This window comes from Amphiprion ocellaris, chromosome 3 (assembly GCF_022539595.1).
Source record: "Amphiprion ocellaris isolate individual 3 ecotype Okinawa chromosome 3, ASM2253959v1, whole genome shotgun sequence".
NCBI lineage: Eukaryota > Metazoa > Chordata > Actinopteri > Pomacentridae > Amphiprion > Amphiprion ocellaris.
In genome coordinates, this window is record NC_072768.1 from 21,298,393 (window position 1) to 21,311,138 (window position 12,746).

At 39.6% G+C, this 12,746-nt stretch overlaps 1 protein-coding gene across 9 annotated transcripts in view; it reads right to left on the bottom strand.

Annotated features, from left to right (window-relative positions):
• The window catches only part of LOC111577802 (transcription factor SOX-6-like), a 108,758-nt gene that overhangs the window by 74,726 nt on the left and 21,286 nt on the right, over window positions 1–12,746 (bottom strand). For 2 of the 9 annotated variants that reach the window (XM_055009126.1, XM_035954641.2), the window contains exon 3: window positions 648–934. The exons of the other annotated variants lie outside the window; for them this stretch is intronic. The gene's annotated coding sequence lies outside the window, so the exon portion shown is untranslated. The remainder of the gene's footprint in view (window positions 1–647; window positions 935–12,746) is intronic. 9 annotated transcript variants of the gene reach the window in all.

A 12,746-nucleotide genomic window follows, 5' to 3' on the forward strand; every position in this document is an offset into this window, starting at 1 on the left:
TTTCCTTTGAGTTGTAAAAAATGATACCACTGCACTAAAAAGAAAAGCACTGTTTGGAAGTAAGCATTTATGTGTCCTAATTTCCAAAAAATGAAAAGCATTTTGAAGATGTGGGTTTTATGTCTGACCGCAGCCTTTACGCGTGACAATATCAGCTCTTTTCCTACTGAGACGTAAGATAAAATTGAGTGATTATAGCAGGAGAAACAAACTTCTCCCAACGAGACCAACAAAAGAATGAGTTTGGCTACATTGAGACACTCTCAGGAAACAGTAATGTGGTGATAATGTTACACTGATACCTGAAAAACAAATTCATTTTCACACACATCGCTCTCCGAAAGCCTTTTCATATTGTCAGACATCTAGAAAAACACCAAATCTTTCCCCTGGAAGCAGTTCTCCTGTTTAAGATATTTCTTGGAAAGTGATACTGGTGAGATTGCCTGCTTGATAACTAAATAGAGCACACACTGTTGAGTTAGAAGTTTTAATTTTTCATCCTCATGAGTTTTCTTATGAGCATGAAGTCAAGGAGATCAACCCACAAGTACAGTCAAGAGCCAGAGATGAAATCTAAGTTGAATACATGCTTTATATTGTCAAAAAATAATCACAATAAAGGTATGCTCAGCAGGGTTACTTACTGTTCTCTTTGAGCATTTTGCTTTAAGTTCCCTTCCTTCCTTTGTTGCCTATGGAAAGTCTTACGGCTTTTAGCTCAGAGACATACTCAACAAACAAAGTGCTGCCGGTGGACAGCTAGCTAAGTCCCCTTCTAAATCGTGGACAGTAACTTAGAATCCCTTTGTGAGTGGAAGAAAAACAAAAACCAGGGTCGGAATTTGGCAGGAAAGCGTTGTTCAGATCTGGCCTGGAACCTGGCGACTTGGCAGAAACAATCAGGCATTGTGGAGCGTGGACGGAGAGGGACCTGTGACAGATGAGAGAGGGAGAGAGAGGGCCCCCTCTTAGAAAAACAGTACACAAAGCGCCATTCACAACCCAGGTCCCTTCTGCCACTTGTGGAGCGAGAGAAGGGCTCCGACAAAGGCCTCCAACTCGACCAATTGGGTGTAAAATCTCCAGCCGTCCCAGCTGGATAGAACTGAGGAAGTGGGAAATACCAAAGAGAAAGAGAGACAGAGAATGAGAGGAGAGGGGGAAAAAAACAGGAGGAGAAAGAAAATGAGGACTTTCCTTGGAATTGTTTGTCTTTTGGACAGTCCCAACAAGAAAATAAGGTGAAAAAGAGCAAACTGAAGGTTTAAATAGAACCACAGAGGCCCTCTGTGTTGGCACGAAGAAAATGTAGCAGCACAAGCTAAATCCCTGAGTAAGATGACGTTATCAGCAGTATCCTCTCAGTAGCATCCAGCATTTTGTACTTTGGTCCATCATTCTTTTGAGTAATTATAATTCTAAACTGACCAAATAACAGCTGAGATCTGGTGACACTGGAGTATCTCTACAACATTCTTTAGCACTATATTTGGAGATTAAAGCAAAGTAAACATACTCATGTTGCCTTCGTAGATTTTTTCTGGGTCCTCTGGTTTTCTCCCAGGACAGGAATTCTAAATTGGCCATAGTGGAGAGGAAGAGTGAATGGTTGTTGTTTGAGACCTGTCCAGGGTGTTCCCCATCTGTCATGTCTAGCACGTACAGCTACACGATGGAAGTCTGAAGAAGTTTGATTTACTTGCCATGCTCTCAGATCTCTTTCAGTATTGTGCTTTCAAAACCCAAAGTGATGGTCAAACCTACAAAAACATGGTCAATTTCTAAAACCAAAATTTTCCATGAAAGGCTTACTTCAGCAAGATATAATTGCACTTTGACAAAGTTGAGGTGCTCACAACAGACACATTTTTAACAGAATAGTAAAAATCAAAGCACCAGATGCCAAGATATCATGACTTTTACTTTCAAGAGTGGGTTGAGCTGAAAAAAAACCCTTCATCCTACATTTCCCATACTTGATTGGGTTTGTCCACTTATTTAAAAACTTAATTGCTGCAGTGAAGTTGTTCAGCAGCCATCAAGTCTGTGGTTTCTCCAGGCAAGTCCCAGGTGTGAATAAGGAGCAGGGTGTTGCTCTGACGAGCATGTGCTCAGTTACTTTCCCTGGATAAATAAATAAGGGGAAAAGAGAGGAGAATTGGCCTTGTATGAGAACAACTCTCCCAGCTACTAAATCTTGGGTCTGTCTGGACCCTCATTAGATCATCGCAGAGCGCCGCAAACAGAGGGCACTGTCATAGGTCAGACATGAGGAATGTGAACACACACACACTGCCCTGTTTTCTCCCAGAGAATCCCTCGTCCTGGCCCTTTAGTCCAAAATAGAAAAGCTCAGTAGCAAAGCCAGTTACCCCCAAAACCAGCCCATTTCATCACTGCCTTAATAGTAAGAAAAGCAGTTTTGTTTTCAGAAAATTCCTACCTATTAACGGGGATTTCAGTGTCAGAGGCGGTTCTGTAGATGTGTAGCCATCAGAGCCACAAATAGCTACCCTATTTCAAAGCCATAGTTGCTTATCATATTCAATCGCAGGTATTCTCTGACCTTTTCTTGACTTAAGTGAAACAATGAAGGGAGGTGAGCTGAAGGCGGATGCTGTGCACAATTGTTCGGTCACAACAGTACCTTCATCAATCAGCTGTCACAACCAAATCCTTCTATGATTCTCAGGTAAACAGAAGTCATTGTGTCACCATCAGTGTGTTACGCTGAGGAGCTCTATATATTTAACTCAGACAGTATTTAAAACCTCGAAGCACTCAGAGGGGATGGGCAGGGGCCGCTATGAGGCACGGGACAGAGTATAACTGAATTAACTCTTACTTAACTGAATCATTTGATTCTAGGACAGTAAGAATATATTGCAAATTTAATAATACTAAATTTTCAATTGACAGTCTCAGTGGACTAATTTCATTAGTTTTTTAGGAGAAGAGTTCCAGCAATTCTTGAAACCCTTTCATAGAACTACTAATAAAGAAATCTTCAGGCTGCCCACTTCACATTCAAACTTAGTACGAAAAAGAAACAATGTGTTGAATTTTTCACTACTGATTTCTTTTATACTCTCTATTTACTTTGTATGGAACAAACTAATGAACCTTTAGGACATTTCCATTTTACTATACAGTTCATTTGTTAGACCTTTGCTGGTAATATTCAAATTCATTTGAAAGTCTTCTTGGAATAGTTTTGGATTTACAAGAATTTTGCTTTACTATTACTATTATTATTACTATTATCATAAATTCACAATATCACAACACATTGTTTGTATTAAAGTTTCATTTACATTTTTATATTTTTAGAAACACCATTACTGATTAGACAACCTGTTAAATCAGAGGAAGATGATGTCACAGCTCCACCAAGACAGTTTGATTGACACGTCATGTCTGGGAGGTGCAGCACAGACATACCACATAAATGCAAACAAGTCAGTAAGTAGGTCAGCAGCACAAACACATTGCACTGCATCCCACTAGGAGGAGGTACTGAAGAATGGCAGCTATCACATGCCTGGTTATAGGATGGCCTTTCAGACAAAGTGTAGCTTTACCATCCTAAACATTAGGATGTTCACTGGTTCCAAACAATGAGTTCAGAACGTTACAGTGTTATATGAAAGGTCACTCTGTCAGGTAAACCACTCAATTTTTGTTCAAAAAAAAAAAAAGAAGTGCCGTATTTACTGTAGTATATTAACATGTGATCCATTTAAAAGCATATTATTCTCATATTAAGATAAACTGCTTTCAAAACTAGACAGGATTTTATAAGAAAACAAAAAACACAGTTTCAACCATAAAGTGCTCCGAGTAAAGTAAGCTTATAGCACCAATAATACCGTTTAGTGGACTCCTCTTTAATGTAAGTAAAGAGAAAATATTTTGTTTTAAAATACATCTCTTCTCTTAAATTTGCCAAAACATATTCCCCAAACCATGGGGGAAATTGTGGAGTGAAATTCCCTTTACCCAGCGTCCAGAGAATATTTCAATATTACCAACATGGACAAACATTGCAATTTAAGGATTTTGTCCCTCATCAGATGGACACCTGGAGCAAACATGGGGTTTGATGTCTCCATTAGTCCTGCTGATGGAAAATCTCAATCAAAGCCAATGATGGAACACTCAAAAAATGATGAATGCATCGTTTGTACAGTGGGTGTAAACACGCCACCACTATGCTCTGGGTCTCTGTTCAGGCTCAGTACCTCGGTGATGCTGGACTCAAACCACAGACCCCCAGAAATCCAGAAGTGGCCTTAGTGACCAACACCCTCCCTTGTGCTTGTTATTTTTCCTGGCATGTGAACACACCCCCTAGCTAACACAAATACAGTACACATATACGTTTATCTACTTCATGGCAACGATACAGAGTAAACCACTGAAGAGACCATTGAAGACCAAAGTCAACACTCAGCGGCTCAAAAGGACTATTTGTCTGCTCGCTCCTGCTCACAGTAGTTAGAAGTCTGACCTGGTATGAACATTTTGTCTCTTAATCATGTATCTCTGAGCATACTATCACCTTACCAGACAAATTCTGTCCATAAAACAGTAGACTTGATTGTGCAATACTTAGGAGTAAGTGTTAAAGCAGATGAAGATATATTTGCATGTTGGAGGCTTCGAGAAAACTATCAAGAATTAGATAGTCATATATGATTAGATGTTTCTGTAATATTAAGAACATTCTGTGTCCTGGCCTCCAAACTTCCCACATCCCAATCTAGTCGAGCATCCATGTGAACAATGTGATCTACGGTGACCCCGCCTCACAACCCACAGGACTCAAAGGATCTGCTGCCAATGTCCTATTACCAGACACCACAGCAGACCCCCAGAGTCCTGTGTCCTGGGTCACAGCTGTTTTGGTGGTATGTGGGTGACCTACACAGTTTTAGGCCGATGGTTTTAATGTTATGATCAGTGTAGTTCAAAGCAGAGTCAAAACCAACCATATACTTGTATCCTTTTAACTTGCTTTTTATTTGCTTTAGGTGCAAAGACTATCATTTTGGGTTTATTAGCAGCTAAAAGAAATACAATTGCACAATAACCAAGACTTTTGTTGGTGATGTATGGCTGTTCATCATCAACATAACATTATACAGAACTATTTTTTAAATGACACAAATTACCCTGAATTTAGATTAAAAACAATTATAGAATTGTAACAGTAGATAACAATAGAAGACCCACCCTGAGAAAGCCTTAATGTAATCTATCTGTGTTCAGACAAATTACTGATGACACTTCAAAGTGGAATTTCTCTGTTATGTGTAAACAGCCATGTCTGAGCACCAGCTGATTTTAAATGTAACTTCTGAGAAAACTGAGCACATTTAAAATCAGAAATATTTCAGATATAAACTTTTTTAAAATCAAGACATCCAGAGATAGAAAGGAAGTGCTCAGTCCCACAACAATCTAAAAACCCTGAAAAAAAACAGCATCAATGTGTCTGCCTTGTCTTTACTTGTTTAAATCTCTACACCAACATGCACTCCTCTGTCCTTCTATCTATTATCTCTCTTTCTCTTCACCTCTTTTCACCTCTTATCTTTATCAGCTTAAAGCACATACAGCTTGCCATTTGAAAAACTTCTTAGAGAGGTAATACAGTGTTTATCTGCCAGCGCTGATGCCCCACCAAAGCCAGCTGTCCTCTCACTTGAAGCTATCAGTTACCTTTGACCTCTTTGGGGAAGAACATAATTCCAATGCGATGCACAAATAAGATCGTTATACAAGTTTTAAGCCTTGTTGTGCTTCGCCTGCTCTATATAGTTGACAGAAGCTGTAAACAAGGGGAAATCCTATTATCTTAAGAATTTACAAGCAACTATGTACAACCTTGTTTCAAGCCAGGAAGATATTAACTGTTTTTAAATGCGTCCTTTCACATACATAAAAAAACTGACTTAATTTAAATTTTCCAGTTTACACAAAGTAGATGCAACTGGGTATGTTAATAAACCACTCAAAGGAATGTAAATATATTTACCATGTCAGATAATTCAAGCAAAATAAGTAAGCAATTCGGGGTTAATTTTCCAAAGGCTTCAATTCTAAAAGTATCAGTGGTGGTAAAGCCTATTTCAGGGTGACATCAGCAGTAGAAAGTTAGCATAGAAGCCTGTGGCGATATGACAGCTGCCCTCACACATGAGTGAGCACATTAGCCCTGAGGCTAGAGGCAAGAAAAAGCGAGTTTCAATAAGTCATTACGAGACTCAAGGGCCTCACCAAAACTGAGAATAATCATCAGACATGTTTGCTGTTCTTCAGTGTTAATTTACTGCTTCTGTCCATCCTGGTTCACATTTATAATTCAGTAAATGTTGAGTGGAGAGGCCACGATGGCACTGAGGAACTAAACCTCACTCAAAGACAAAAGTAGGGAACAATTACGTCAGTTGTCACTTCTTAGTTTACCGCATTGATTTGGCATCGCAGACAAAGGAAATCAAAGGCATGACAGTCCTTTTTAATGTTCTTATTTAGAAGAAAAATCACCGCAATCCTGGAAGAACAATAAATGTTCAAAAGCATTTTAGTGACACCGGCAACAGACATAACCATAGTAAATTCTGGCACTGCAAAATATCAGAAAAAGTGAATTTATCAATACTCAAACTTTTTTTGTCTAAATAGAATGTATATTTCAAAACTACTTCTATGTAAGTTTGTATTGTTGAAATGGAAAACCGAAATCATTTAAAGCTTTGATGCAAACAAAAGAATTAGAATCAAACAAGGAGCTGTAGAGTGTAACATCATCTGCAGGAGCGTCCAAACAGGTGGCTTTTAGAGCACCCAGGAGGCGCGAAAGCCTGCTAATCCCAGATTAGGACTGACAAGTCGTTTCACTGCATGCCCCCATTGTAATCCCAGTTGCCTCTCTATCCTCTGACAATGAGCTTTGTTCCCTATCTGAGAAAGAGCTTTGAGGATTTCCTCAGCTTTGTTAGCATGAAATGACTGCATTATTCAGAGGCGTGCTACTTTCAGTCGGTCAATAAACAACATATTTTTATTCAATTATTGACCGTCGTGAATGCATAATGTGTACAGATGGTCCAGACACGTCTTCACAGAACACAGGATCTAATTTGAACTCCTTTTAGCTGCGTGTATAACTTTGCCTCATATAGAGACATGCCAGGAGAAAGAGGTGAAATGGTAGGAATGTAATTGCATTTTAACACATCAGGCGTTTGTCAGACACTCTTGCTCAGATGGCCTTACTGCAAACGCAACAGTATAGAATGCCAGAAATTTCAGTCACTGATATGAAATTATGTTTGAATTCACGCAAGAATCCGAGAAACAGAATTTATCACATCATACATTTTTTAAAACTCTTCCTCTAGTTTACAGCATGCGATATACAGTTATATGTGTGTTTGTCTGACCTTTAAACTGAGGGCACCATGAGCTACTTTTTTTACCTTTAGAATCAGTAAAAGTTTCACAGCTCTTTTTTGACTATTCAAGACTCTTTATTCTTTTTATGTCTCTATAGTTTTTGTTAAATTAAATATATATTACATTGTAGTTTATTCTACATAAAAGACAAAAATGAAAGTCTCATTTTAACTTGTTTCACTGCCATTCAAAAGTTTAGGTCACCCTGGCAATTTCATGTTTTCCATGAAAACTCGCACTTTTTCTATGTGCTAACATAAGTGCACAAGGGTTTTCTAATCATCAATTAGCCTTTCAACACCATTAGCTAACACAATGTAGCATTAGAACACAGGAGTGATGGTTGCTGGAAATGTTCCTCTGTACCTCTATGGAGATATTCCATTAAAAATCAGCTGTTTCCAGCTAGAATAGTCATTAGCTCGATTGTGTTTCTGATTAATTTAATGTTATCTTCATTGAAAAAATACTGTATTTCTGTCAAAAATAAGGACATTTGTTAGTGACCCCAAACTTTTGAACGGTAGTGTATACAACAGCTTCACAGTGGTGAAACAGTGGTTGATTTATAAGTAGAGGAGACGTGAGAAAGGTAATGCTGACCAAGCAGTTGAGCACCTTGTTCCACTCTCCAGCAGCAGTTGTCTTGTTTGGCGGTTGGAGGCATGTCAGTGTCCCCCGGCATGTCAAGCTGTCACAATCCAGACTAATCCTTTCTGCCGTGTGTCCCCTGGTCTGGCCGAAGCCACACGATACAGAGTGTACGCGGGAGTGTTTAGCTACATGTGTGTATTGTGGGAAACTTGTGGGATGTGTGATTTGAAACAGTTACGTGTGAGCCGATAAGATATATTTGATACCACGGACGAGCAGCATATATTCAATAAACACATGTAGAGCCGAGAGGGAGATGAAATGCTGAAGAGACAGTTCTGTGGCCAGTTCATACGAGCTGAGAAGAAACAGACGGGAAAAGTGAATAAGTCATGCTGCATGTGTCTCTGGAACATGAACATAAACTGGAGTATGTAAAAAGACATGTAAGCATACACACATTTCCAGGCCGTGGGTGTAGAGAGGTGTGAGTGTGTGCTGCAAGGTCAGAGCCTCTCTTCACCGCACAAGCCATCCATTGTGTTTGCCGGCCTACAGAGAATATACATTGTTCACAGCACACAAGGCCTCACTTCTAACTATGTAGGAAGTTAATCTAGCCAACCAGAGAAGCCGTTTTTCACATGGACTTAAATCCTTGAATCAGGGTAAATATTTAAGACTCAGGTGGCATTGTTCAGTCCAACAAAACTGATGTCAAGCGTGAAAACTCTTGCATTGGTGCAGCCACCAATAAACTGCAGCAATGCTACAGACTTTTAAAAGCTTTTACATTTGTTGTTCTGAAGGGTCTGTGTTGGTAGGAATAATCGGGCACAAGAGCAATACGCATGCTTTCAATTAGCTTGGGAAAAAAATAGAAAAAGTCGTGCATATTGATAGCAGTAGAAAAAGAAATTGAAACATCAACATTTAAAAAAAGGTCCACAGAAGACGATGTCATACTGCTGCTTCCACTGAAAAGGAAAATCACCGCAGGCAGTAAAGTTCTGAAAAAAATTATAATAATAAAGCAACCCAGAATGGGGAGATTAGGATTGCATGAATATCCTTTTCCCTCTTACTGTGTTCTTGGTTGGACTGTAACAGTTTCTCATCCAGCTGTTTGATTTTTACTGCGTTAAGTATCATATCTGGACAAAGCTCTCATGAGACTCACGCAAGAAATTCACAGTTGCTGGAAGGGAGCAGCGTTTTTAATAAAGCAGCGTTTCTTTTTTTGCCTGGTGCCACTGGACGAGGTTACTCTCGTCCTCTGTGTGCTCTCTCTCTCTCCAACGCAGCACTGGGCCTGCAGGCTGTAAATCACAATTAGGGGGTTCGTTAGATATGGCTGATTTATTAAGACCCGGGGCTTGTCTCTGGGCCTTTCAGCCATATATTAGCTGACTACAAGATCTCATACATAGTTATGAGACATGCTGTTTACTGTATGGCATATAGGGTCACATGCCAATAGACATTAATTATTGAGTAAGACTCCATAGGTTAAATTAATAGCATACAGATGATAAATCATTTGCATTTGTGTATTTCTTCTTCAGTGATGCCCGTATGCAGCACTTTTTGACTGCATATCTAAGCATGTATCTTTTTATAACGACAAACTGGCAACAGCATCAAAAATCTGTCTCCATTATCAGCAAGTGATCTAGTATTTGAAAGGGAGCCAAGCATTTTGGAGCCTCATCCAAAGGCTTTAACAAACATACTCCAGAGCTGCTTGCCCTCTTGAACACAAGCACATAAATTTGGCCTCTGTTCATATCACAGTTACTTCACTCTTAAGTGTCCCTGGCCTACATAATACAGCATTGTTTTCCCCGTAAATCAAAGTGCATTTATCGCACTACATATCAGCTTCTATCAACAATTGTCTGTAAACACAGAGCCCTGATAAGTTAGTGCAAACACTCTGTCTTACTGTGTCATATGCTTACAAATTTGCAAAATTCAAACCTCCTGACATGCTATGCCTATTCTGTAAGCACTGAATGACTGAGTTCAATAAAATGCATTAACTTCAGAAATGCACTGCAAAAACATCCTGAAACTGCAATCAACAGCTTTTGATTTCTAAAATGGTCCTTCATGAACTGGGCCTGCATCCAGAATCATTGGTTTCTTTTCTTTTTCCCTTTTTATGTCTCTCTGTCCAACATCCCCACATGCCTGCTTATCCCGTGGCACCTTATGGGCCAGATCATTGAACATCAAGGGAACTATTGAAATAGTTCTGGATTAGTTACAGCTTGAACAGGTGAGCGCCGACTTGTTCAGACCTATTTATAGTGAAATCCTATTGTTGAGAATAGAGGCGGGTTTATCGACAGAATAAATGGGAAGAAGAGATAGAGGGAGAGAGAGAAGCAGAGTCTTGACGGAGTCAAAACCCTTCCTGTTCTTAATCTACACCCTCATCTCACCAGATCAATTAGACAAAGCCTAATGACATATACTTGCCTGTAAAATGAAATCAAGATAAACATCGGCCACAAATCTCTCTCAGGTGTGTTTATGTGTGTGTTTGAAAGGACATTTTAAGAACTAAAGCTTCTCGTGAACATTTATGCTACCGTTTTCTTGCTTTTTGGTTGTTTGACTTCATTCACAGAGAAGCTATAAAGAAGTATGAACTATGAGGCACAAAACACACAAAAATAATGAATAAATATCTTCACTCTAGATTTATCTGTTAATGATTTTATGAGTAGAAAATGGTGAAAAGAGGCCAATCACAAGCTCCCATAGTCATTAAATCTGATAAATTATGGGACACATTTACTTAAAAAATGACTTAAAATATTAATTATTTATCAGAATAACTTCCAATCAGATTACTAATCATTTCACCACTAAATCACACGGACGGTGAGATTTTGTGACTTTGTAGACAGTAAAACTGCATACATCAAATAATGGTAATTAAAGTCTTCAAGCAGAAGCATGTATTCCCACACACACCAAGCACTTTCTTCTGGCTGACTCCTGGTACATGACTAATTGAGGGTGACAGAGAACAAAGGACAAGATTAGAGGATTTAACGTGTGCCACAGGTCAGAAGGAGGTTAAGTCTCTAACTGTAATTACAGATGGGCTGGTGTCACCGAAGGATGCAGCCGGAGCCGACACCTCCACACCAGGCTGAGCTGCTCAGTCCAGTCCCACTGGGTCAGGTCTGCCGAGCGCATGGTTTTCATGTAACCGTGTGAAAGTCAGAGAGAGCGACCAACATGCCTTGAAGCGCTGCAGTGAGGGCTTTACAGTAGAAGTGATGGGGAGTATTAGGATGTGACAGCTCCAGTCTGAACAGGCCCACGTTTGTGTAACAAGCATTAAAATCTGGTGAAACAACCAAGCCTATAGTTTATTTTGAAAAACTTACTTACTTCTTCATGTCTTATCGTTATTTAAAAGTCTTTCAGTTGTCTTAAAGCTAAATATGTGTATATATATATATATAAATATATTATCCTTATTTCTAAGCCTGCTTTAAAAAGTTTGCATGTGTGAAGTAAATATATGAATTTCTGCTCAGACTCCCACTTGTTATCTTGTGGGCTTTGAGAAACATTGTGCCATTAGTTTTCGTCGTCCAGCCTCTTTATCAGCGTGACCTCTAATTGCTCGGCGGCATGGTTGATTTTGAAGCTAACCAGGAGCGATGTCATCCCTCTGCTCTCGCTACAATGGGGCTCATTGGATTAAGTTCGAGCAGGCTTTGTTAAAAGCTGGTGCAAATCTAATCAAGGGGGAGACCTCAATTATGCTTGCATGTACTTAAATGATCAGATCACTAAAAATGGAGGAGGGGGTCGGCCAGTGTTGGAATGCAATCAGCAGCCATTAAGGCCAGTTAATTTTAGCTGATGGCAGCTTTAAAATGAGATGCGGGATATTTACTGTAATGAGGATACTGTAATTATGAGGATGTGATGTTGTTGTTAGTGAGCTGCATTCAGGGTCAGGCAAATGGGAAGCTGACACATGCCTCTTAGAAACAGGTGTTAGCATTTCAGGAGATCTATTGTTGCAGAGTTTGTCCTGTGCATCCAGACCGTCCTTCTTTCCACCTACACAGTCAACAGTCCATTCAAACGCAAGCTATTTAAAAGCCCACTGTTTTTAATGAAGTGTTGAAAGAAGCCAAACAGCTGAAAAAAAAAAAAGGCCTCCTTCCAGCTACGGCATGTTGAAGAATGTGAAAAGGTGAAGAAGCATATTGTTTGGAGAGAATAATACGCTGGATCACCATGATCTAAGGACCAGGTGGCGTCTCCTGTAGCCCAGAGCACAACAGCTGAGATTGACCCTGGCCTCCGACCTTCAGCACCCATGACAGTTAAAACAGGAAGCTATTATCCTGGATGTCAGCGAGTCTGGTGGCATTCCTCAACAGGAGTCCTGAGGTCTGGGCAGATAGCAGTTGTCACCAAAGAAATGAGGAAAAGAAGACAGGAGCGCATATATCACAGTGCACATGAACGTAGTTGGAAGCACACTCGCAGAATACACACAAGCTGGGTTTCTGTCCAACTTTTTTATTGCCAGTTGTGAAAGCTGACTGGAAACTTGCTCATACAATCACATAAAACCTTTGACACTTGTTTTTTTTTTTTGGTTTTTTTTTTTTATCTGTGAGGACATTCTTAAAACCCACTGA